The following is a 27,891-nucleotide window of genomic DNA, read 5'->3' on the forward strand; positions in this document are numbered from 1 at the left end:
ACCTAAGTGTGGACTAAAATTCTAAGTGCACCCTAACTTCACCAATATGAAGTATTTGTTCTGCAAGAAAGCAGCTATTTCTGGACTCTCCAGACTAGTCTAACGAAGTATGAGTTCTTTCAGTATAGCTCTGTGGTTTTGCTAGTTGTTGTCGTTTCCATATCCATTCGTTCCATTCTTTTTGGCACTTGTTTGTAGTTCTTTAATCTCCATTAGGGCTCTTACAAATGTTTTATAAAACCAGGGATGTAGTTTGTTGAGGTGTAGCAATGATTTTAAGGTCAAAATTTCCTCTACTTTGATTTTTTAATTATAGTATTTGAATATAAAAGGTTTCTTTTATTGGCACTTGCTTCAATGACATTGCACATTTTTGTTTTAAAGGAGGGAAAGAAAAGAATACATGTTTGTTCTGATATGTCTTTGAACTGGAAGGAATTCCACTTGAAGGTAGGAATAAAATGTTACCAGAAAATAGTCATGGATAACAAAAACACTGTTTGCATATATATATATTTAAAACCTGAGAATTATCATAACAAATACTGCAACTTCCCCAAACATTTGACCCATCTGAAGGTGACAACACTTACATTATTTTCAAAAGATTCAACCAGGAAAACAATAAACACAAAATCTTTGTGTAGCAAGTAAGCAAGCAGCAGTGACGTTCACAAGACTGGAAAATCAGGAACTAGTAGAGTTTAGAGGAGTCACAGCATCAGGAAATGCTGCCTGTGTGTTCATAAAGCACCAAGAAATACTCTCTTTAGCAAGAACCTGACCAGAATCTTCTGGTGTTGAGGTGTTTGCATCACATTTGATCCCTAGCAGTGACAAGAAAGCACCTTCCACTTTGTTGATGAGGAAGCAGCAAAAAAAGAAATTCGGACAGGTTATGGTTTGTTTGCCAAAATATCCTGGTAGCCAGGAGACGAGACCATGTTATAGAGACTAGGCTCAGGAGAAATGATGTTACTGCCTCCAAATTTCAGACACATGTAGATCAAACAGCAGGTACTAGTCCTGTGGGCACAGAGTTTGTACTACACCCTAACACATACATACACAAATTAGCATCTTTTTTTTCTCTTGAACATGGTTCTGAGCTTTTAGAGATTACAATTTAAACAACTGCACAAGAGGGATTTTGCTCTTAATGCACCTGGCATGGAGTCTTTTGGACTTGAGGAAGCAACTGACAGCCTCGTAAAAATATATTCATGTAAATAAAAGATTGCGTAATGACAGTAAATATGGGTGTTTTGTGGTGCGTCTACATAAATTACAGTATCCTGCCAGGTACTGCCATTCCTGAAAAGGCAATAAACCTTAGAGAGAACCTAGGATTTTTTGCATGCAAAGCATGTGTACTAAATTATGTTAGAAACCTTTCACCAATAATTGATAAAAGGGATCTATGGATAGGAATGGCTTTGGCTAGTCTGAATTTTTTTAAAGGTGGCCAAAGGATTGTTAAAACAAAGTGATTAAACATTTTTTTCTTGTATGTAAGATGCCATAATTATGAGAAGGTACTGAGGAATGAATGCAACCAAAAATAATATACGCTTGTTGTGTCATCTACATCACCATTACAGGTGTTTGTGCCTGTTTGTGGACATTGTACTTTGTAAAGCCTGCAATTGATGAAGAGTTGAAAAAACAATAGAAGAGGTAATCCTATGCACCAGATATGTGCCAACGTAACATACTTGTGTTCCTATCCTTAACCAACAGGAGTACCAATAGCACAACAGCTGCAGAAACCAAAACCAAAATAGCAGTGACAGACACTCCCCCCTAGTGCCTCTGGAAACTCCATTGCCACTCACCAATCACAGCACTGCATACTGACAACACCCCCATATTGTCAATACACATGCCTTGACAACGTGGCAACACCCAGCCCTACACACCCTCACACAGCCCTATCACACACCCTCCACATGCTATGCAGAACATAAGCCATGCCAAGAGAGAGCAAAGCTTGCATAGAGCACACGACTGAAAGGTCCTGCAATTATTTGAAAAGGACTTTCAATCTTGCTAGTCAAATAGCATCTGCTAGCAGGCACACTTACAATGATGAGAAGGTAGGAAGGAAGCAGTAATCTACATGGATGAATGGAAACATTCACAAGGACTTGATTAGACAAGAACTGAGCCCAAGTGGGGAAACATAATTAATGGTGCTCACAAGGCCAAAAGTTTCTTTTAGTTCAGCTGTGAACAATAAGCTTCAGTGGAAAAATTGTGAAGCTAGGCTCTGAGCTTGAAAATGTTACTTCTGGGCACAACAACTTCCAGCATTTCCCAACAACATGATCTTTTTGTGAAATTCTGCTTAGCCTTCAGACCAAGAATGGGGAATGTGTGATATTCCCGACATTGCTAAGTAAAACATCAATCATCCCACCTCATAAGCTATGCAGCACAAGGTGAACACAAACAGCAGTTTACAATACCCTCGAGGACTGTATCCCCTATCCCTGCTGTGGACTTTACAAAATGACATTAGGAGCAGATGATAGGAAGACCTATGATGGATAATTTGTTTCTTTTCCAGTGACCAATGATGTTCTCCCTGCCCCACTTTCTCCGCTTCCCTACCACAGGAGGCCTCTATCCCTATAACTTAAATTAAGAGGATGTGGGACCATAGTTTAAAAGAATAGCTAAGGCATAACTTGCAACAGGCTCTGGGTTCAAGGAAGACGTTAGGGACCAAGTGATGTGCTAAAGAGCTAAACTACACAGAATATTGAGTTGTTGTAGGTTTTTTCAGGCTATATGGCCATGTTCTAGAGACATTCTCTCCTGACGTTTTGCCTGCATCTATGGCAAGCCATAGATGCAGGCAAAACATCAGGCGAGAATGCCTCTACAACATGGCCATATAGCCCAAAAAAACCTACAACAACCCAGTGATTCTGGCCATGAAAGCCTTCAACAATACATTACGCAGAATATTCTGTCACACTTAGCTGATCTATATGTAAACTGGTTGTTTGTTTTGAAATAAATTCTTCCATGGAGTTTTGATCCAGAATCAAAGTGTCACATCACTTATTTAGCCATTTAAACCATGCCAGTTAAAAATTGTAGTACGGAAGTAACTTTCCCAAGCTCTGCCAAGTAGTTCTATGATAATTATCCTCATGAAGCCAAGGGCTCCACAACAAGCCTTCTTACATTCCTTTCCCTGTTGCTACCCTCCTTGTCTGTCAGGAATGTAAAAACACCAACATGGACACAACAGCAAAAGTATTTACAAACAAAAGATGAAAATGTTTCCTTCTCAGATCTTTACTGCTGCGAGTGGCTGCTTTGTGTTCTGTGGTTGTACATGTTTCACAGGCTAGGACTAGGAATATGGGATTATAGTATAGGTTCCTTATGACTGAATAAATCTGAGGCCATCCGTTACTCTAGGACAAAATCTTTCTTCTTTACAATCCCCTGGATGTCAAGATAAGCATCAACTTCAGGATAACACTAAGTCAATGGTACTGTCACATAGTAGGAGTGTACTTGGATTTAAATAACCTTTGACTGTCTGTAGTATCAAACCCTGTATTGATTGAGCCCTGAAATGTCTAGATAAAGGACTGGTAATCCTACACTACAGTTTTCAATCCAAGGCTATTGTAGGAGATAATACCTTGAGGTCTTTTATTTACTTTCTAACAGGATAACTTAGTCAACCTTTCATTTGATTTGGCTAGTAGTCCTAATGGTGTGCTTGTCTGTCTGCTGCTGTCTTGGATAAGAACAAAAAAGGTTGCATCAGCCACATAACTTCAAAGATTATTTGTCAGCCATCAAGAGAGGACAAGCTGAAACTGCCACACAAGTTTAGTCTGAGGGCAATAATATTATGTCCCACTCTGTTCCCTATTCAGTCGTTGAATGGTATCAGTAGCATGCTCCTCTAACAGCACATTTAAATTGAGTTGATGTCTTTCAGCTTTCTTCACCTTCCAGCTTTTACAACCATACATAGAAAACAGAGGTACTATGGTGATTTTAAATACTCCCCCACAACCTGGAAATCCCAGAAATCCCCAGCATGAACTAGTGGAGAAAGTTCCAATGAGATTGAAATGAACAGGGAAGTCAAATACTTTGTTTGTCCGGGATCTTTGTGTCTTTTTCAAATGAGAAACTGTTTCATGTCACTTCTGGGGATCAGGTAATCTGAGAGGGAATGAACCAAAATAAACGAATCCTACAAATGCTAAATAAACAAATGTTACAAATGCCATGCCATCTGCAAAGGCACAGGAGCCATATGAGAGAAATAGCTACTCACCAAGGCATATCTGGCTAGCTGCTGATATAGGGCTGTAATGACACTGGATTCCTTCAAATGCTTCTGCCTGAACTCTCTACTTGTTCTACAGCTGATGTTGTAGAGTGCAAAGTCATCCTTTCCTAACCCCATGGTTCCTTTTCTCATAAAAAGCTGATTTGCCCATCCTACCACCCAAAGCCCCCATGACCTTTGTGGTTGTTTTCAAAGTAGCTGCATGTAGAGCCATCTAAGGTACAGAAAACAGGCTTTGTTCTTAATTGTTGGTCAGCTATTGCTGTAATCACAGTTCGAAATTGTATTTTGGAAGCTTGACCTTTATAACCAGAAAAGATTGCATCTTCTGGCAAGCCTATCAGTCTAAGACTGCAATGCACAATGCAATTTGAATCTAGTTCTAAGTTTTTGTATTTCTAAATACAATTTTATATACGTGAACTTGATTCTAGGTTACAACAAACTGTCACATTTGCCTCTACCAACATGTTTTTAGAGAATGAATAGGAGATAGTCTTTCAGGAGTTGAGATAAATATAAATGGCAATACTTAGTTTAAGAAAAAGCACAGAGTTTCCATACTGGGTGCAGCTTAGTTTTTTCTTTGTGTTCCAACTTTCTTTTGGCCAAGGTTTAAAGAACTTGTGGGTTGCCAGTTTTTCCTCCTGCAAAGGGCGAAAAGTCAGGCTCCAGCTTGTATCCAAATGAAACTCAATGTACTATGTGATAGATATGTTGTCGAGCCCTGGCATCCCCTCTGAAAGATTTATGAACTTCAATAAGACATTTTCTGCTCTTTCAGAGTTTCGCAATGTCAAAGCCGCTAGGGGCTCTGAAAGGACCGAGCAGCAACTATACACCGAACCATATTAAAGCTAAATCCTTTAATAAATGTATAAAATTCATATTTCTTGTGTAACTTGTATTGCTTATGTACTGAATCAATTTATATACATATAAACATGTATCAAATATATCCTAAAGGCAGCTGCTTCCTCAGTGACCCCTGTTTGCATTAGCTTCTGGGAACTGAGATTGCTATACAATTAAAGAAAGGTCCCTTCAGTGATCTCTCAAGTCAGAAAATATCAGATCCTTCTGTGCATGTAGGTATGGGACCAAGATGAGGTTAGGATGTTTACCTGTTTGACTAAGGCTGGAGACTTGCCATTCTCATGGAAGAAAAGGCTAATTCCAAGAAGAATTAGCCTTCTGAATAGGCATTGAAGCCCCTGGTTATTTGGGACTGTCATCCTTTGTCGTTTGAGTCTTACACCTTTGTCTCCATGGAACTGGACACTTAGGTCAATCAAGGAATTATCTGCATAACCATGTCATCACTCTCTTCTGTTTTGCACCGTCCACACAGGCATCTTTGCAACAGACCAGACATGTAAACTGACCAATGACCAGCTGTTCTTCTTCTCTCCACAGGAATCCCCTCCTCCTGTCAGTGACATCAGGAAATCTCTGGCCAATATCCGTGGATCCAGCCGATTCAGTTTCTTAGCCAATCAGGAGAAGGTGCAGGAAATCTGAATAGCAGTCAGAATTGTATAAAATGTCTTGTATGTTTCTATGGGGTTATGCTTGCCCATTGAGCATTGGCTGGCACTTGCATCCCTTTTGGACAAACTGTAATAAACCTCTGTAGTTTGCCTTCAACTCAAAGTGCTTGTTCTCTGTGCTGGTTGATCTGGTTTAGTGGGCCTCCTTATTCATGGTCCTGGCTGAAATCTTATCAGATAGATCAGCCCCATTGACAAAGCAATATGGAAGGTGCAAACCTGTCTCCAAGCAAAACATACAGAAAAAACAGGTCTAGTATGAGTATATCTGGGCATTTGCATGCCTTACCAGGGTCCTCACCAGCCATACAGAATTGGTTCCCTATAGCAGTTCTTTAAAGTTCATGATGTTTGTATGTTGGTGCTGCAATGGATCAACAGTGGGATGTTTGTCTAACTTGCATCTGATGCCAATGCCACCACCTGTGAAAGCCTGTTCACATGCTGTAACCAGTTTCTTCCACCAGTAGGCTCATTTAGCAACAGTTCTGTAATGGTCTCGGAACTGAAAATCCATTCCACTTTTGTCAACCCTACCTGCTTGAAAGGGGGGGGGGGAGGCAAGGCAAGGGATTGTGTGGCATTGGATGATTGTGTGGGATCTAGCCAGTACAAGGGGACACCTCAAAGGCAATCTTCCAAGAACCCTCAAATGTCTGGAGTTAGACCTAATAAAGTTTAGAGCTATACAATCCAGTTCAGCAACAGGGTCAGTTTTCAGAAGATCTGCAGAGCACACATACATGAAAAGGATCCTGTCAATCCTCAAAGAAGACAGGTTTTGGTCGTAGGTAACTCCCTCCTGAGAGGAACAGAAGCAGTAATTTGCAAACCTGACAGGATGTCTAGAGAAATATGCCATCTACTCAGGGCAACAATCTACCACATAACTGACAAGACTTATCAAGCCCACTGACCCCCCCCCCAATGTTATTTCATGTAGGAACTAACAATACTGAAAGGCATAGTCTTCAAAACGTCAGAAAGGATTTTGAAACTCTCAGAAGAAAGCTAAAAGATCTTAATGTCTTTTCATATCTCCTCCCCATTGGAAGACATGGCCCACAAAGACCAAGAAAAATACTAGAGGTGAGTAACTGGATCCACAGATGGTGTCAGGAAGAACAATTTGGCTTCTTGGACCATGGCCTGCTATTCCAGGAAGATGGGCTACTGGCACAGGATGGGTTGCTCCTCACATAAGTAGAAAGGAATGGTTTTGCTCAGAAACTGGCAATCCTGATCAGACTGTTTTGAAACTAGATTGTGTGGGGGAGGGTGACATTTTCCTTGGGGGCAGTAGTTTATCAATACACAGAGTTAACAGACAAAAGGCTAAAGAAAGGTTTGGACAAACACAAGTACCAAGCAGTGAGAGGACAATGATCTCAAATAAATAGCTAAGGAGAATGTCCCACAGGCTTATATATCTTCACATTAATGCCTAGATCATGAGAAATAAACAAGATGAGCTGGAACTCTTAGCATAACAATACAGTTACGATGTAACAAGCATAACCGAAACTTGGTGGGACGAGTCCTATAATTGGAATGTAGCAATGGAGGGGTATAACTTATTTCAGAGAAATTAGGAGGGAAAGCTAATGCTCCAGAAAACAGGATCAGAATTCAATATGACTTTAACAGATTACAAAGCTGCGCCAAAACTAACAAAATAAATTTCAACAAGAATATAAGATACTACACTTGGGCAGAAAAAAATGAAACGCAAAGATACAGAATAGGTGATACCTGGCTCAAAAACAGTCCATGTGAAAAAGATCTTGGAGTCTTAGTAGACAACAAGGTGAACATGAGCCAACAGTGTGATGCAGCAGCTTAAAAGGCCAGTGGTATTTTGGACTGCATCAAAATGAATATAGTGTCTAGATGGAGGGAGGCCAAGGTGCCTCTCTATTCTGCTTTGGTTGGGCTTCACCAGGAATACTGTGTCCAATTCTGGGCACCACAGTATAAAAGAGACATTGACAAGCTTGAAGATGTCAAGAGGAAGCAACAAAAATGATCAAACACCTGGAAACCATGAACTATGAGGAGTGTCTTAAAGAGCTGGGATGTTTCGCCTGCAAAAGAGAAGGTTGAGAGGAGATATGATAGCCGTGTGTGTGTGTGTGTGTGTTTTCTGCTGTTCTGGAAACTAGGACTCAGAGCAATGAGTTCAAATTACAGGAAAGGAGATTCCACCTGAACATTAGAAAGAACTTCCTGACTATAAGAACTATTCAGAAGTGGAACTCTCTGGCTTGGCATGTAGTGGAAGCTCCTTCCTTGGAAGCTTTTAAACAGAGGCTGGGTGGCCATCTGTCAGGGATACTTCACCTTTGGTTTGAGTTTCCACATTATTTGGAGGCTGCCTGATTTTCACCTAGGTCTAATCAAAAGCCCTGCTGAAAAAGGAGGATTTTCAGTGAATGCCAAAAACTGAATGTTGGAACCATCCAAACTGTAAGGGAAGAGTATTCTTCAGCCAGAGTGCCCCACTAAGAAAACACTGTCATGAGTGGGAGAAGCCTGCACTTTGTTAGACTTTCCTACACTATTTCATTCAAGATGAGATGATAAATCAATTGTCACATATCTTTTCATTACCTTGCCACCTAAACATCCGAAGGGAGTGTTAATCCCGGCAGACCACTTGCTTATTTGGTCAAAGAGTAGAAAGGAACCCAGGCTATAATATCTTTATAATGTTGGTCACCTAACTACAATGAACCACATGATTGAAGCATAAAACACTCCTGCTATCATGCAACTTGCATGCAGCCACATTTTTTACACCAATAAGGCATTTGTTTTAATTTCTGAGATTGGCGAAACCCTCAGCAGTTCTTTTTTTTTAAAGATATTTTTATTATATTATACACACAGATCAGTAAGCCAAATTCCAAGTGTTACACATATAAAACCTAAATAATTCAACAAATATTAAAGATATTATACTAATTTACACTGGTGTATATTACCTTATCTCCACCTTCCCTCCCTCCCTCCCACCCTCCCTCCCTCTTCAACCACAGTATATTTCTAGCTAATCTTGCAGATCCAGCCACTGGTAGAGTCTTTGTGTTTTTTCTTTGATGTGATCGTTGGCTCCTCCATTTTTCACCCAGTTGAAGTAGACCTTCCATCTATTTGTAATGATCTTTTCTTTGTCCATTCTTGGTGTTTGCTTGGTCATAATTCCCGTAATGTCTAACAGCACTTGATCGTACATATAATCATTCCAATTAGTTAACGTCCATTTCGATTTGTCTTTCCATCCTCTGGCAATCACTGCATGGGCTGCTCTTATCATTACCTTAAATAACTCCTGGCAATTAATTATTATACTCGGATGATCCAACACTCCCCAAAGTAGCAAATCATTATTAATTTGAATTCTTATCTGGAATATCTCCTGAATTTTTACTTGTATGATTTGCCAGAATTTTTTTATTTCAGAACACTCCCACCACATGTGTGAATAAGTACCTTTTTCTTTATTACAATGGCAACACTTCGAATTCTTTCCTTTTAACATATAAGCCAATTGTTCCGGAGTTCTATACCATCTTAATATCATCTTTTTTTCTAATTCATTATATTTTTCTATTTTTATTTTATTCATGTTCCTAATTATTTCCTCTATTTCTCTTGTCTGTAATGATTTAACTCCAATCCATTTATTACTTATTGCTCTAATCATAAACTCTTTATCTTCTACCATTAAATTATATATTTTTGCCACTGTTCCTTTACTTGTCTTTTCTCTTGCATTTAGCAATTTATCTACCTTTAGTTCTTCAGTGGGTTTTGCACCCTCTTTTTTTACTTTTTCCCAAATCCCTCTTAATTTTAACCAATTTTCTTTCCCCCCCCTTTTCCAAAAATTCTGGCCAATTAATTATCTCTCCATCTTGTTTCCACATATCTTGTACCCTCCTTAATCCCTTTTCTTCTAAGTTATTTGCTAACCTTTCGGGAGTCCCATGCTCCCATGCTCTTAATAGGGGTCTTTCGTGATATTTTATATGCCCATAGTTTTTGCCATTTTTGCTAACAGTCATATGCTACCTTTCTCGGCCCTGTTAGATTTTCCTTTATTTTGTTAATATCTCTGGTGTATAGCCCGTATTTTCCCCATCCTAGATTTATTTCATTCTCTACTTTTATCCATTTAACCCTCAGCAGTTCTGAGAGAAGAAAATTTCATCTTAGATCTCTGGGATGTTCCAAAGAATATGGTCACTATCTGGAAAAAAGTCTGGAACAAAACCAACAATCTCCTATGTGGGGTTATTGTAAAAAGGTCATAAACCCTGTGTGGTGGACAAGCTGTTCATCATGGAAGATAGTATCAGATATTTCTACTGTACTGTGTGTTCCAACTTCTGTGCCATCACAAGGTCAAGAAAGAAAATGGAAACTGAGAGTTTCGTGATTATACGAAGATTAGTAACTTTCTCCATTAAAACAAAACAATCACAGAATATGGATCACAGTACGTTTTTTTTCCACAGTTTGTTACAGCCTTTGCAGTACATTGTTTTCTCTTACTGGGCAATGAAAGAGGTACAAGGTTTCCCTGACTACTCTGCTCTTTGTCTTTTGTCTCTTCAATCAGTCCCATTCTTTATCAAAGTAAATAAAGTGAGAAGTCCAAGACAATGATGAAATGCAGAATAATCTTGTCCAGGGATCCAAACAGTGAGGTACAAGCTTCTGCAGGATACTCCATTTGACCATACTTCAGTATTTCCATTTGTCCTCCAGAGAACCACCACCATTTTGCAGTCATTCAATATGATCAGCCCCCAAAGGGTCTTTCGTAAAGGGTTGGGCATCCCTTCTTGCATTTTTCCTGTATGCTTCTGCTTTTGCAAAACTTAGGGTTCCCCATGACTGTTAATGTTTTTTCTTGTGCATTTGTATAATGAGTGGATGATGAGCAGTGATCACCAATAGACACCGGCTGGAAATGTGAAGCACTGATGTGCATATGTGTCTTTATTTATTTATTTATTTAAAAGTTTTGTATACTGACCTTCTCACCTCTCTTGAGGGACTCAGACCGGTTTCCAACCATAATATCACATACAGTCAATAAAACATCATACTTCATATTACAATAAAACATTAAAACAGCAATTACATTCAATAAATACAATGGTCAGTCGTCCCACTAAAATTGATGTTCATCATCCTCCATCCATATCTCAGGGTGTTGGTCCACTCTTTAAAAGTTAGGACCTTATCAAGGAGGGCATTGTGGTTAAAAGCTTTAAAGCAACAGTCATTTTTAATGCACTGGATGAATCAGAAGATGTTAAAGCAGGGAGGAAAAACCATCTTCCATGAGCAGTGCTGAGGACAGGGCATCAGATAATGCCAGCAATGACAGTGGCGCAATCTTTAGACAAGGAAGATTAAAATGTTTTAGGCTTTAAATTTATTTCCTGGACATTCTTGGATATCTTCTCAAGTTTTTTTCAACATCATTTAATTACAATACTATTTTTGGAAGGGACAAGTGGCAGTGAGGGGTGTGTTCTCATACAATAGTTCACCTCTCCTTTTTCCGAAAAGGAGTGAAAGTACAACTACAGCATATTTATATGTGCATATTTGCATGCATGTGACTCATACTATAGCTTTGCTGCCCTAATTAACTGGAATTATTATGCAAGCATACATTTTCTGTTTCCTACTTCTGCTTTTTATGTCACAGAACTAAAGTTGAGACCTACTGCTTGCCAAACTACACACTTGTCCTGTGAAGAGGATTATTCTAGCCATCCTACACAGAAATCCATTTGTTTCTATCAGTGAAAAAAAGGAAAACAAGTGAAACGCAGATGTCAAGAGTTGTCTGAACCTTCTCAGAGATACTTAAATAAGATCCCATTGGATGAAGAGAATATTAGTATGGATTACCCATAGTAACTTTTCCATCTTGGTTTCTTCCCAAACAAGCCTGATACATTCAAGGAATAGGAAAAACAACAGAACATAATCAATCAGAAGCACTAAAAGGAAAGGAATCCTGTGTTTTGTCAGAATATAACTATACAATTCAGACAAATATTCTGAGAACTTAAAAAATTCAGCAGAGGGATTTCTAAGACAGTAAGGTATCTACATGTTAATACAATAAAGGGCCATTAAAATAGTCATAATGTATAAATGACTCTTCTTTGCCCCCAAATCAATCACTTTCCACACCAAATGTTAGCAACTCATTCAAATTATAAATGTGTGATAGAATGTCACAAAGGGGTTTCAGAGGGGTTCTGTGTGGGAAGTTTGGGCCAATTCTATTGTTGATGGGGTTCAGAATGCTCTTTGATTGTAGGTGAACTATAAATCCCAGCAACTACAACTTACAAATGTCAAAGTCTGTTTTCCCCAAACTCAATCATCGTTTGAGTCCACAGTGCTCTCTGGATGTAGGTGAACTACAACTCCAAAACTCAAGGTCAGTGCCCACCAAACCCTTCCAGTATTTTCTGATAGGCATGGGAGTTCTGTGTGCCAATTTTTGTGGAATTCAAAATGCTCTTTAATTGTAGGTTAACTATAAGTCTCATCAACTACAAATCCCAAATGATAAAATCATCCCCACCCCCCAACCCCACCAGTATTCAAATTTAGGCGTATTGAGTATGTGTGCCAAATTTAGTCCAGTGAATGGAGATACATCCTGCATATTAGATATTTTCATTACAGTTCATAACAGTAGCAAAATTACAGTTACAGTATCAAGTAGCAACAGAAATAATTTTATGGTTGGGTGGTCACCACTAGATGAGGAACTGTATTAAGCGGTTGCGGCATTAGGAATGCTGAGAACCACTGTATTAGACCAACATGAATTTTGGAGCTACAACTCTCAGAATCCCCCAGTCAGCACAACCTTGGAAAGATTTTTGCTGATATCCTAAATGTGCACACCAATAATGTTTTGGTGTACTGGGGTCTCATAAAGCAAACATAGGTGTGTTAAGTAGGGTGTTTCTTAAAGCATGTGTTACATTGACGCCAGTAGAGTGATAATTTGATCGCTGAGCTTCACACTACAAATGCAACTATTACTATTTGGTTCTCAGTTACTGCATGGTGCGCCAAGATTATGCAACACCCACTTGTAGGAAAGCAGAGACAGCAGGCGCAGTCAGCATACTGAGATATAAAAGTAGTAGTTGTAATGCTTGTTATGATATATATAGCTCTAAGGCTCTAAAATCTGAACTCCCCTTGTACCATGGATCTTTCCAAACAGAATCTGGCATATCTGTTTCCCAAGGCTCATCAGTTATATTAATAAACCTAGGAGTAAGTCCAGAATATGGCTGGTGTTTACAATATCTGTTGTAGCGGAACTACATTGAAATTGAATTTTAATGCAAGAATGAGAGTTGTGAGGATCTTTGGGGAAAGGAAATGAACAAGATAAATTATTGAATTGGATTCAAACTTAGTAATTCCAGTTGTAGATCACTAAAATCAATGGGACTTGCATTAGAAGAGCCAAGGTGGAAAAGGTTATTAGACGAGGATTTTGGAGTTTTCAAGTCAAATCTCCACTATGGGCCCTTCCACACAGCCATATAACCCAGAATATCAAGGCAGAACAATCCACAATATCTGTTTTGAACTGGGTTATCAGGGTCCACACTGCCACATATCCCAGTTCAAAGCAGATAATGTGGGATTTTATTTAGCTGTGTGGAAGGGGCCTATGACTCGAAGTACCATCCGCCACTGGTCCTGGGTCAGTGTTTGTCTCGCAGTCTAATTTAGCACAAAAAGTTACTGAAGAGGTCAGGAAGAATACACCCATGTTAGAACTCATTGAAAAAGGCAGTCTATAATGAAAGGAAGACTTAGATACATACATATGGGTTTAATATTTAATATGAGTGAAGTAATACTTTATTTTGCAGTTGTTCAGTGATTTGGATGCCACATTTTAAGAAGAATGCTAACAGAGACCTCTTCTACACTGCCATATAAAATCCAGATTATCTGCTTTGCACTGCATTATATGGCAGTGTAGACACATATAATCCAATTCAAAGCAGATAATGTGGATTATCTGATCTGATGTCAGTGCAGAAGAGACACACAATGAATATGGTCCCTCATATTGAAAACAAGTTCAATAAAATACCGCTAGAAGAAATGGGTAGCTTATGGTGGAGAAAAGATGACTGGAGTGGTATAGTCAAATACATGGAAGGCTGCCACGGAGAAGAAGGCAAAGATTTGCTATCTGCTGCCCCAGAAGGATATCTAACGAACTTAACTCAGAAGAAAAAGATTTTGTTTAAACATCTAGAAAACTGCTTCTCTGAAAGAGTAAGCTGACAGTGGAATCAATTAACTGCAGACGGGTGATCTTCAAGAAGAAATGAGATAACGGCAAGACTTATACCTGCAATTTCATCTTAGAAAGGATATCTTAAAGACGGTATCTATTTAAGAATCTCTAGGTTCTCCAGTGCAATTCTACAGTATGCTGGACTAGAAGTTAAGCAGTTCCATGGTGTTTTGTCATAACTACACTCTCAAATAATCACACTCCAATCAGAAACGTAACCCCTGCAGACAGGAGGCCTTACAGTACGCTAACTCTGGATTTCTTGTACCAAGAAAGTGTTTGGATCAGAGCAATAGTTTCATCTACTGGTTCTTCAGGATTTTTGTACTTCAGTTCCCAGGATTCCCTGGATCATCCTGATTATCTTCTGTGAACTGGAGGACCAAAGCTGAAGAACCACTGGTCTGGATGACCCTTTGCTTCAGCCAGTCAGCCCAGAGCTGTGACAGTGGGACCTTTTCCCCCACCTGTATGAACAACCTCTGCCAATATTCTCGCCTTAGCTGCTCATTCCATGCATAAGCCAAAAACCAGAAGCAAATAGCATTGAGCAGCTGAGATGCCAAGTAGGGATTCATGGCCTGTAGTGAATCAGTGGACAGTACTATTGGCCACTAGCCAATAGCTTACTTGTAACTGCATTTCTTCAAGTGGTCATTCATGAAATTCACACACATGGTACTTTCTGCACCTGTGCGGTAGCTCAGAATCTTCTAGAAAGCTTTTGATTCCTGGCTATACCCTGCCCACCCTCCCAGGAGGCATATAGACCATGAGAAGGGGCTGTAGCCTCAGTTTCTTCACCAACAAATGGCAGCCAAGGCAAGACAATAGCGGGGAGGATGGGTGGGGATGTGCGAATTTCAGAGATGACCACTCAAAGAAACATGGTTACAGGTAAGCAACCTTTCCTCCTTCTTCATGGTCTCTGTGAAAATCACACATATGGTAGGCTATCTACCTACTTACTGCAGTAGGCGGGTGTCATGCCACCAAGGAAAAAAGAACTGCTCTGCTGAACACTGTATTCTTCCTTGTGGTGAGCGTCGAAAGTCAGCGGAGTTGACCATACAGCCACTTGGCTGACATCCTACAATGGAACGCCCCTCATGAAAGCAGTCAAGGTAGCCACAGCCCTGGTGGAATGGGGTAACTCATGGCCCTCAGTTTGATAGGCAAGCCGAATGACAGAAACAAATCAAGAGGCCACTAGTGTCCTTCCTATATTTCAGGAAGTGTCTGAGTGATTTCCTGAACTCTGCCATCCTTTGAACATGATATCCTCACTTCAAACCTGAAATGATTTCCTCACTAAACCTTGGAGGAGGAGGTCATTTTTGTAAACTTTAGAAGAACTCTATTGTACTTCTTCTGGGAAATGGAATTCTTTGAAAGGCTGTCTCTGCTGCAGTTTATTGTAACGTAGATTTAGTACGTCATGGAAATAATCATCAGCTCTGAGGTTTTTAATTTCAAAATACAAAGCCGGCTTAGTGTTGACTCATGGGTGTAACTCTGTCCAGATATTTGATAAAAGATACTTTTAATTCCTTAAGACAATATCCAGCTCTGTTGACTTGATAGGAGTGTCCTGAAGATGTTTTCACATAAGCTTCACTAAGGAAAGATGTTGCTGGACTGTAATTCTTACATCTTCAGTCATGGGGGATGCTGGGATCAGGCCCGTAGCCAGGATTTTGATTCGGGGGGGGGGTGAGTTTGATTGGGGGGGGGGGTGGCTGATTCTGAGTGAATGAGGGTCTACCCTAGCAAACCTTTTGTATCGTTACCCCAATACCCCCATGCATATGGGATATATTGAGTATGGTGATCAGATCATGATATGAATAAACATTACAATTTAAATAATGCACCAGTAAGGCCTTCTCGCGGACCACCATGAGAATTTGGGGGGGGGGGAGGCTGACCCCCTCCCCCCCCCCGGCTACATGCCTGGCTGGGATCTGCAATTCAGCAAGATCTGGAAGAAGGCATGGCTTACATCCCTATGCCACAGGAAATAGCACTTGTTGCTACATAAACCATGGGTATTCTCTTAATCTGCTATAAACTACTTCCACTTTCTATCTTCATTTGTTTGAATGTGAAATAATGCTCTAAGCAGGGCACCTTAGATTAACATGCATCTGTAGAGTCATGTAGGACCAGCAGATTGCAACTTATCCAGTTTGATATTTACTGCTAGTGATGAGGAGAGGTTCTTAAGGTAAGATACCTTCTTACCTCTTCCAACCATCACTATTATGCCCTTGGATAAAACACCAGAGGAGGTAGAACTGGAAGCGATGCAAGGGCCATCTTGTACAATCCTTTGCCAGGGAAGGAAACTCACAACTACACCATCCCTCATTCTCTAGACTTGGTGTAAGAACTACTGGGAGGAGCATACCAGCCTCTGAAGAAATCTACTCCACTGTAATTCAACATTCCCACTGTATTAGTGAACCCTTCAAAACAAACAATGCCTGCCTCAGAATTGAGCTGAAGGACCCAAAAGACACCTTTTAAGGCACCTCTAGGTCCTCTGCTTTGAGAACTTAAAATGTGAGATAGAAAATAAAGTAGATTTTTAACTCGTTAAGTGACCAAACCCAAAGGGTGCTCACAGGCATGTAGCCGAAATTCTCATGGTGGTTCGCGAAAAGGCCTTACTGGTGCATTATTTAAACTGTTATGTTTATTCATATCATGATCTGATCACCATACTCAATATATCCCATATGCATGGGGGTATTGGAGTAATGATACAAAAGGTTTGCTAGGCTAGACCCTCTTTCACTCAGACTCAGCTCCCCCCGAAACTCAGCCCCCCCCGAACCCCCCCCCCTGAAAAAAAATTCAGCCCCCCCCCCCCGAAACGAAATCCTGGATACGGGCCTGGGTGCTCACCAATGGTTCATTGTCATTCCTGTAAAGAAGTGACTGTGAGTGCTGCAGGGTTCGGTCCTGGGCCTGGTGCTGTTCAACATCTTTATTAATGTCTTAAATTTAGAGGACATGCTTATCAAGTTTGCATGCAACATCACATTGGAAAGAATAGCTAATACTCCAGAGGACAGGATCAGAATTCAAAAGGACCTCAACAGATTAAAGAGCTGGGCCAAAACAAACAAAATGAATTTTAACAAGGACAAATGCAAGATACTTCACTTAGGCAGAAAAAATGAAATGCACAGATACAGGATGGGTGACACTTGGCTCGTCAACAGTCCATGTGAAAAAGATCTTGGAGTCTTAGTGGACAAGCCAACAGTGTGATGCAGCAGCTAAAAAAGCCAATTGGATTTTGGGCTGCATCAAATGGAGTGTCTGGATCAAGGGAGGTCATGGTGCCACTCTTTTCTGCTTTGGTTGGACCTCACCAGGAATACTGTGCCCAATTCTGGACACCACAATTTAAAAGAGATGATGACAAGCTGGAGGGCAACTAAAATGATCAAAGGTCTGGAGACCATGTCCTATGAGAAGAGTCTTAAAGAGCTGTTTATGTTTAGCCTGCAGAAGAGAAGACTGAGAGGAGACATGTTAGTCAAGTATATGAGAAAGGATACTATAAGGAAGAGGGAGCAGGCTTGTTTTCTGTTACCCTGGAAACTAGGATTTGGAACAATGAGTTCAAATAACAGGAAAGGAAATTCCATCTGAACATTAGGAAGAACTCCCTGATTGTAAGAGCTGTTCTGAAGTGGAAGTCTTTGCCTCGGAGTCAAGATGCAAGAAAATAAAAAATGCAAGTGGGGGAAAATCAAAGTGGAGTAAATTGGAAAATATAATAATCATAGAATCATAAAAGAATGAAATTTTTATGCCTTTTTTGTCCTTAGAAGTCTATTTCCCCTAATTAGAAGACAGATAAGACAGTAAGAGCTGTACGGAGGTTTTAAAGTAGGGGCTTCATGGCCATCTGTTGGGAGTGCTTTGTGGTGCTTTTTCTGCATGGCAGAGGGTTGGATGGGTTTCTCCCAATGATTCCATAAAATGCTCAAGACAGTTTCATGAAGAAATCCCAGATGATGTGCAAATTGTAACAGATGAGATTATAATCTGGTAAAAGTTGGAGTTGATTTGTCTAGAAGGCAAAACAAGTTACAACTGGCGGACCATGTCAAAATGAAAATTGCACAATCACCTGCCAAGAACATTCTGGGGTGGAGATTTCAATTATATGGTGCCAGCAGGATGATAATACAGTTATTCCAATGTCATATTTTTATGTTCTCATCCCTTATATATGAAGATTAGCAACAAATTCAATGTCCCAGATTTCAAGGTAGAGTTATATTAGCATGCAATTCCATTCCTCAATCTGATCTCCAGAGGCAATGTAAAAATACAGAAGACTATGGGACTTTGGATTCTTGGCTATGATTGTATGCCGATCACAAACATGTAGTTCCCGACACAGTACTTTCATGTGATTCTGGCTGCCGATGCCTGTAAAACTTGATGGGAATCATACCCCAAAACATGGAGAGAAATTCTGAATATATATGGTTCTATGTTTCACTTCTGTTTTAGAAATATCCAGTACATATATGTCCATGTTCATATATGTCCTCTCATCCAAAAGGGTGCCTGCCATATGTTCCATAGTTGATGGTGGTTGGTGGTGGTAGACCTGGTAGTTGGTGATGGAAGGGTTAATGTAAGTCTTGGTTCTAAAGGGCCGAGTAGTTTGTAAGTAACAGTTTATAGGTAAAAGCAATTAAGGGTGGAGACATGCAGGAGATAGTTTGCAGCTGCGTGTTACTGAATTTAAGGAGCTAACCTTGGGACTGATCTTTGGGAGAAAAGTATCTGTTGCATTTTGGTGGTGGATGCTGCTGGTTTTTCCCCAGGTCTGTTGGATTTTTTTGGTATCCTGACCTGTTTCCTGTAATCTTGGAACCTTGAACCTTTGGACTGGCTTTTGACTACGGTATAGACTCTTGATCCCTGGACTTTGTTTATTGAACTCTTGGCATTTGACTGGATCCTTTTGACTACGAAGTTATTTTTGCTATCAGTTTTTGTTTATTCTGTAGCTGCATGCTATCTTTGTGTTTTATGTTTTGGTCTATTAAAACAGCCAGCAAGTAAGTGCTGTTTTAATTGAACTGTTTCTTAAAACTGGGAGTTTGATGCATCTCTACCTAAATAAGGCAGAGCCCTGGAAATGTGACAGTGCCCCCAGTAAGTGGAAGTCTTGAATCCAGTCCTGAATGAGTAAGTGAATTATACTCATGCCCATTTCAAGTCTTCCACAGAAGTGAATAAGGCAACCTACCAAACGAAGGGCTTTGATTTATCTGTGGGTGGGAAAAGTTTTACATCAATAAATATACAGTTGCCTCTCCGCATTTACAGTTTTGATTTTTGAGGATTTGATTATTCATGGGTACGGTTAAACACATGAACTCTATGAATATCTAGGCTCTCCAGTGTGATTCTATGGCCAATTTCCTTCAGTCATGCTGGAAGACTAGAGATGTATAGAGAAAACACCTTTCTAGGAATCTCTATGTCCTCCAGTGCAATTCTATAGTCAAGCTTCCAGCAGATATTGCTGGAAAACATAAAAAACAAAAAAATTCTCTCAAATATATTTTTATTTGTGGTTTTTCACTTTAATAGGGTTGCATGCTGCAAGATGCAACCCTTGAAGTGGATTCCTTGCTGGGAAGGAATCCTACTGGAGCATTGCAGCACACCAAAATACCCGGGAGTCACTCTGGACTGTGCTCTGACTTATAAGAAGCACTGCTTGAATATCAAGCAAAAAGTGGGTGCTAGAAATAATATCATACAAAACTGACTGGCACAACCTGGGAATCACAACCAGGTACAGTGAAGCCAGCTGCCCTTGCCCTTTGCTACTTTGCTTCTGAAAATGCATGTCCAGTGCGGAATACGTTAAAACAGTGAATGTGGCTCTTAATAAGACATGTCACAGGATGTCTACGCCCCACATCACTGGAGAAATTATGCTGTTTAGCTGGTACTGCACTACCAGACACAAGCCAGGAAGTAGCAGGCAATAATGAAAGGACCAAGGCAGTGACATCTCCAGCCCATCCTCTGTTCGGATATCAGCCAGCATGCCAACACCTTAAATCAAGAAACAGCTTCTTAAGATCAAGAGAGATCCTCTCAGGAACACCTCAGCAAGCGAGAATTCAAAAGTGGAAGGTTAAAACCCAGCACCTTAATCAGTGGCTGGCACCAGATGAGAAACTCCCTCCTGTGCACACAGAAATTAGTTAACCTGGAAGGCACTGAACAGGCTGTGCTCTGGCCACCACGAGATGCAGAGCCAACCTTAAGAAATGGGGCTACAAAGTGGAGTCCACAACATGCAAGTGTGGAGAAGAGCAAGCCACTGATCACCTACTGCAATGCAACCTGAGCCCTGCCACATGCACCATGGAGGACCTTCTCACAGCAACACCAGAGGCACTACAAGTGGCCAGCTTCTGGTCAAGGGACATTTAGCATAATGCCAAGTTTTTAAACTTTGTGTTTTTAAATACATGTTAACTGTATCCTCAACTCGCTTCTGACATGATAAATAAAATAACTTTCATAACTTTCAATAACTATGTAGGGGTGATAGTTTGCTCTGCAGAATAGTTACCAAGAGCTTTAAAGCTTCAATTAATCAGTCAACCAATCAGACTATTTATATCAATTGTTCAAAAACTCTGATCTTTGGGCATTCCAACATTGTTCTCAAACATACAAATTGAACACAAAGTTGATCAAACTTTGAAAAACTATATAAATACCCATAGCTGCAACACTGTCAAAGATGCAAGAAGGAGGAATAGATTTGTCAGTTATTAATAGCCTGACGATTTAGCAAATAACAGAAAGCAGGAAAATAATTTCACTCAAGCAGAGAGATGTCAATGAACAAACAAGAACAAGTTGTCTCAAGTTTAAAAATTATCTGACTTATCAGGAGATTTTAATTATCCAAATGAAACAGTGTGCAACACTACTTTTACAACCTCCAGTTAGAATCTTATGTATAAATTGCTATCTTTACAACTTGAAAGACAACTATTATGCAACCATACCTTTCACATGCTACTACTCATTGGCAGACCGACAACTCTACATTCTTAGCATAGAACCAAAGCATGGCACTTGCAACTTCTTTGCAGGGTGGAGGAATCACTGCCTAAACCTTTCAGAAAGATATTCAGACTGAAACTTCTTCCATTACTGCATCCATTTATTTGTGCAATTAAATCCTCATAAACATATTTGATAAATTATGTTCAAAACAGAAGTCTCTTAAATAGTTATAGTAATTACATTAAGCATGTGCCAGCAGCCTCATGCAATGATACTCTGGAATCTCTATTACCTCTTCTATTCATGCTGGGATTTGTTTTACCAAAGGTTTTACCAAAGGAATCAAAGGTTTTTAGAAACCCACATGCATCACTGTCCCACCCACCTCACCTTTCCTTTCTTAGCTCCCTCTATAATTATCACATTCCTAGGATAGATAGTATGGTAAATACTGCAGGATAGTCTATTATACTTGAGTTCTGTGTCAAGTGAAAACTGAGAATGCACAGACATGCTCAGAAGTTTCACATGCATAGTCAAACCTTTAATTTCATCAGTTTATATCAAGTTGATACTTGATATTGTTTTCTTACTTATGAGAGCCAGTATGGTATACTAGTTTGAGTGTTGGATTAGGGCTCAGAGAGAAGTAAGGTTCACTCCCCCACTCAGCCATGGAAATCTATAGGGAGATCTTGGGCAAGTCACACTCTCTCATCCCAAGAGGAAGACAATAGACAACATCCTCCAAATAAATCTTAACAAGAGAATACAATATTAGGGTCATCATGAGTCAGGAGCAACTTGAAGGCACACCAAAATAAAACCACCAAATTATATGTGTACCCTTCTTGTCACGTCACTATATCAACAATAGATATTGTAAGCCCTGTTCTTACTTTGTTGTTGTTTATTCGTTGTTGCTTCTGACTCTTCATGACCTCATGGACCAGCCCACACCAGAGCTCCCTGTCTGCCGTCGCCACCCCCAGTTCCTTCAAAGTTTAGCCAGCCACTTCAAGGATACCATCCATCCATCCATCTTGCCCTTGGTCAGCCCCTCTTCCTTTTTTCTTCCATTTCCCCCAGCATCATTGTCTTCTCCAAACTTTCCTGTCTTCTCATGATGTGGCCAAAGTACTTCATCTTTGCCTCTAATATCCTTCCCTCTAATGAGCAGTCAGGCTTTATTTCCTTAAGTATGGACTGGTTGGATCTTCTTGCAGTCCAAGGCACTCTCAGAATTTTCCTTCAACACCACAGTTCAAAAGTGTCTATCTTCCTTTGCTCAGCCTTCCTTATGGTCCAGCTCTTACATCCATAGGTTGCTACTGGGAATATCATTGCTTTAACTATGCAGATCTTCATTGCCAGTGTGATGTCTGTACTTTTCACTATTTTATTGAGTTTGGTCATTGTTTTCCTCCCAAGAAGTAAGCGTCTCCTGATTTCCTGGCTGTAGTCTGCAGTAATCTTTGTGCCTAGAAATCTCTGCACTTTTACTTTATATTCACACTTTCAGACTTGGGAGAGAGAGAAATGTCACCCTGAATGGAGTAGTAACTGGTTCTGCAAGCATACTATTCAGAGCCTAAGAAAAGGTTAAAACTTCCAGCAGGTTATGGTCCAAAAAAGTAATTTTTTCATGCTGTGATTCAAAGCAGTAATTGCAGTTTACAGAAGTAATTTTTGTATGATGTGACAGTGTGCTTTTTAATTGAAGATTACTTTTGTCCTCTCTCGCCTCCACCTATTACAACTATTAATGGGAGAAAGAACTCTTGTCTGTTTGGGGCAACACAGGGGAATTTGGACAGGAAACAATCAGGGCCAGATAACACCTCCTAACAAAGGATTCTCCCAGGCAGGAAACAGCCAGGCTTTGAAGCTGCCAGGCTATTCAATGCTAATCAAGCTGGGCAATTGAAACATTCACACTGGCCTCCAATAGTCAAAAGTTCTTTCTCCCACCAACAGACCTCACAACCTTTGAGGATGCCTGCCATAGATGTGGACGAAACGTCAGGAGAGAAAGCTTCTGGATCATGGCCATACAACCCGAAAAACTCATAGCAACCCAAAAACAATTTAATTTTAACACTCATAAAAATAAAGTCTGAGTGTTATAAACTTTGGTCTTCCAGATGTTTTGTACTTCAGCTCCCAGAATTCCTAACTATTGGCTGAACTGGCAGGAATGCCTGGGAACTGAAGTCCAAAGCAGCAAGAAACAGTCTGACAACACAACTCTTCCAAGTTCAGATACTTCTGAATGAGGAATCCTGATTCATCTGCAATTCATCTGCAAAATCCACTTCTTTCAATGACTGAAATACAGCTATATTTCCCAAATGCGTATTGAAAGATGGGGAAGGAAGTATATACAATCTTTTATAATGGCAAAAGCAAACACCATTCCACAAATATGATGTAAATATATAATGATTTATGTCAAAATATTCTGGTTTATGAGAAGAGCTGACAACCATTAACTAGTGAGCCGTTGCTGCAGTATTTCTACAGTATTTTTTAAAGGCTTCCCTTCTACACAAATATTTGCTTACAAAGCCCACACGATTAGTACATAATGGAAACTTGTTACTGAGAAAGCGCGCACAAGATTGATCTGTAAATCAGCCAATTCAGAATGCCTGTTTTTCTTTTTCTTCTGTAAATGCCTCATAAACGTGCCTGCATTTTCCCTGTATATAAGATCAGAATTGTGATATGCAATATTAAATATTGCTGTTTTGCCTGAGGTAAAGTGTGGAGCTGTGGTGGTGCAATGGGTTATATCCTTGTGCTGGCTGAACTGCTGACCTTAAGGTCAGTGGTTTGAATCTGTGAGATGGGGTGAGCTCCCATTTGTCAGCTCCAGCTTCCCATGTGGGGACATGAGAGCAGCCTCCCACAGGATGGTAACACATCCAAGCATTCCCTGGGCAATGTCTCAATGTTTAACATCATGTACACACCCATATGGCAATTCTCTCACACCAAAAGCAACTTGCAATTTCTCAAGTTGCTCCTGGCACACACACACAAAACCCCAGAGGTAACAAAAGGCACCAGCAACAAAAGGTAATAAGGTTTATCCCAACCCAGACCATTTCTTTTCGATGGTAATAGGGGTTGGAAGATGGAAAAGAACTGCTGTGTGAATTGCGCTCCTTTAAGAAAAAGGAAACCACAGGAATTTCTGGAATTTTGCCAGACTGGAACTATACCCAGCTTCCTTTTGACCTCTGACCTGAACCCTTTTGGAAAGGCTCTCTTGCCATTTTATCTGCCGAAGAAGTCATATGTAATTGGAGCCTGGACAAGTTCCCCAAGGCAGATCTTCTTTCCAATGTTCAAGCAGGAGAAGGAAGCATTTCTGGGATTTTGTTCACAAATAATATCTTTTCCTATATTCTTATGTTGACAGAAATGGTGCTGCTTTCATCAGCTACATTTGTGGATTTTGTGATTTCATAATTTGCCTTTCCTTTTTCCTATGGAAAACTGATCCTATGAAAAACCTATGGTGACTAAAACATAACAACACAGGAATGTGGGTTGTTGTGAGTTTTCTGAGCTGCATGGCCATGTTCCAGAAGCATTCCCTCCTGACATAGAAAAGGCTATTTTTTGAAAAGACAACTCTATAGAATTTTTCAGCCATTATCAAAAAGTGAAAAACTGAGGGAGAAAGTGTTGTTGAAGGCACTCATGGCTGGAAACACTTAAAAAAAAGGGGGGGGGGATTCCAGATAAGAATCAATTGGAGCCGGCTAACACCTCCCAACAAAGGATTCCCCTGGTCAGGAAGCAGCCAGGCTTTGAAGCTGAAAGGCCATTCAATGCTAATCAAGCTGGCCAATGGCAACATTCACACTTGCCTCCAACAGACAAGTGTGAATGGACATTCTACAGATACATAAACTTCACTTGCCTAGTTTCCAACAGACCTCACAAGCTCGGAGGATGCCTGCCATAGATGTGGGTGAAACATCAGGAGAGAATGCTTCTGGAACATGGCCACATAGCCCAGAAAACTCACAGCAACTCAGAGGGAGAAAGTTAATTTCGGATGAAACACATATTCCAGAACATTACAAAATGTTACATTTTGGACCACCCTTCGCAGCGTCTGGCCTAAGTTAATGTTCTGCGTTGTGCAGAGTATATATTTTATTTGAAAAATGACTTATTCAAAAACTGGCTAACCAATAAAAATGGTTCGTTTGTTGTTCGACTTATTCAAATACCTTTTTTGTGACCTTCTGTTAATAATAGTGATGTATATTTCACACACTTTAACTTACGAGGACCGAACTGAAATATAATACATAACTACATAATAGTTATGTATTCAATTTCGGACGCATGGCACTTTAACTTGGGAGGACTAACTTCGCATTTAAAATGCTGCCTCCTGCATTTTTACACTGAGTTAATAATATTTGCATTTTGTACATGTTGCAGTTTTTAGTTTAACTTGTTTAAAGAGCCCTGATAGGAGTCTGGTAGTCGATTCTCATGTATTCCCATTTGCTTCGGTCTTATATTTGTCTACCTGGGAGCAAAGCCCAAAGAAACATAGTAGAAATAGTGTTGTACTATGATTCTGGAAACCAAAAGTGCATGTTTAGCAGGCCTGGGCAAACTTGGGCCTTCCAGGTGTTTTGGACTTCAACTCCCATCATTCCCAACAGCCTCAGGACCTTTCCTTTTGCCCCTCAGCCATCAATTAGTTGATGGAAAGCGACTGAGGGGCAAAAGGAAAGGTCCTGAGGCTGTTGGGAATGGTGGGAGTTGAAGTCCAAAACACTTGGAAGGCCCAAGTTTGCTCAGGCCTGCTCTAGACACATTTCTCCAGGGCTTTGTGTAGAAAGAGAGCCAGTGCTGCTTGTATCCCACCCCCACTCTGGCCTTTCTAAATGACCAGAGAAATTGCTCTTCCATTACTTACTTTGCAAAGTTGATTGGAGGGAGGGAAAAAGATGAAAAAGGTAAATAGATGGATGGAGAACGCCTCTGGAATCAGCTCCCTTCTCCCAGCTGGGTGCTCAGCTCATGTGAATAGATTCTCTCCTTGGCTGTATCTTTTGGGAGGATAGTCAGCGCTGATTGGCTGAGGCGAGGGCGTGGGGCGGGCAGAGGAGCCAATCGGGAGGCGGTGTGTGTCAGTCCTGCTGCTGCCTCCACAAAGGGCCCCCTCCTGCTGTTGTGTTGTGCAGCAAGGAAATAGAGTTGCAGTTCTTTGGTCTGCACATAAGATTTCAGGTTTCCAGATACATTACCCTTGGGAGGCTGCAGAGGAGAAATCCAGGGGTTCATCTATACCGGGCAGACTACAGGAAGTTGAACTTAGCATAGATCAGGCATAGGCAAACTTTGGCCCTCCAGATGTTTGGGACTTCAACTCCCACATTTTCTAACATAGAAACAGTGGGAGTTGAAGTCCCAAATATCTAGAGGGCTGAAGTTTACCAATGCTTCATTCTATACTGTAGAATTAAGTTTAACATCATGTACACACCTATGGTTCAATGATATGGAATTGTGGGATCTGTAGTTTTACAAGGTCATTAGCCTTCTCTGCAAAAAAGGGGCTGGTGCCTCATCAAACTAAAACTAGAAAAAGTTTGCTCATGCCTGATCTATACTGTGGAAACAAGTTTAACATCATGTACACGCCCCATGGCTCAATGTCATGGAATTGCGGGAGCTGTAGTTTGACAAGGTCATTAGCCTTCTCTGCAAAAAGGGGCTGATGTCTCATCAAACTAAAACTAGAAAAAGTTTGCCCATGGCAGATCTATACATGTACACACCCATAGCTCAATGTTATGGAACTGCGAGATCTGTAGTTTTACAAGGTCATTAGCCTCCTCTGCAAAAAAGGACTGGTGCTTCATCAAACTAAAACTAGAAAAAACTTTGCCCATGCCTGATCTATACTGTGGAAACAAGTTTAACATCATGTGCATGCTCCATGGCTAAATGTCATAGAATTGCGGGAGCTGTAGTTTTCCAAGGTCATTAGCATTCTCTGCAAAAAGGGGCTGGTGCTTCATCAAACTAAAACTAGGAAACGTTTGCTCGTGCCTGATCTGTACATGTACATGCCCATGGCTCAATGTTATGGAATCACGGGAGCTGTAGTTTTACAAGGTCTTTAGCCTTCTCTGCAAAAAGGGGTTGGTGCTTTACCAAACTAAAACTAGAATTCTTTAGCATTGAGCATGGAAGTAAAAGTGGTGTCAAACTGCATTAAGGGTGGCTAGAGGGAAAATATAGAAAGATCCCTCATGCCCAACGACTTTGTATTTGTGGGTCCGTGGAAAGAAAGGATTTAATACATTATCTGCTATATTGCCCTTTGTATAATGACCCTAGAAACAATCTTCTGGGAGCCCTTTTGGAAAAAAGGGCAGCATGGCAACAGCACATAGTTATATGTGACTTGTTGGCAGATTATTCCAAAACTATAACGTTAAAGGTTGCCACATTTGCAGTCGCAGCCCAAAAAATCTGAGCTAAATTAGTAAAGTCCACAGTGGAGG

The 27,891-nt window shown here is 40.4% G+C and overlaps 1 protein-coding gene across 4 annotated transcripts in view; it reads right to left on the reverse strand.

Annotated features, from left to right (window-relative positions):
* The window catches only part of LOC132771809 (cystathionine beta-synthase-like protein), a 58,664-nt gene extending 32,243 nt beyond the window's left edge, over window positions 1-26,421 (reverse strand). For 2 of the 4 annotated variants that reach the window (XM_060770262.2, XM_060770261.2), the window contains exon 1: window positions 26,295-26,419. The gene's annotated coding sequence lies outside the window, so the exon portion shown is untranslated. Of the gene's footprint in view, window positions 1-26,294 lie in introns of all 4 variants that reach the window. The other 2 variants (XM_060770259.2, XM_060770260.2) reach the window with 2 other exon arrangements.
* Between the last annotated feature and the right edge of the window lie 1,470 nt (window positions 26,422-27,891).

Source organism: Anolis sagrei, chromosome 3 (genome assembly GCF_037176765.1).
Source record: "Anolis sagrei isolate rAnoSag1 chromosome 3, rAnoSag1.mat, whole genome shotgun sequence".
Classification (NCBI taxonomy): domain Eukaryota; kingdom Metazoa; phylum Chordata; class Lepidosauria; order Squamata; family Dactyloidae; genus Anolis; species Anolis sagrei.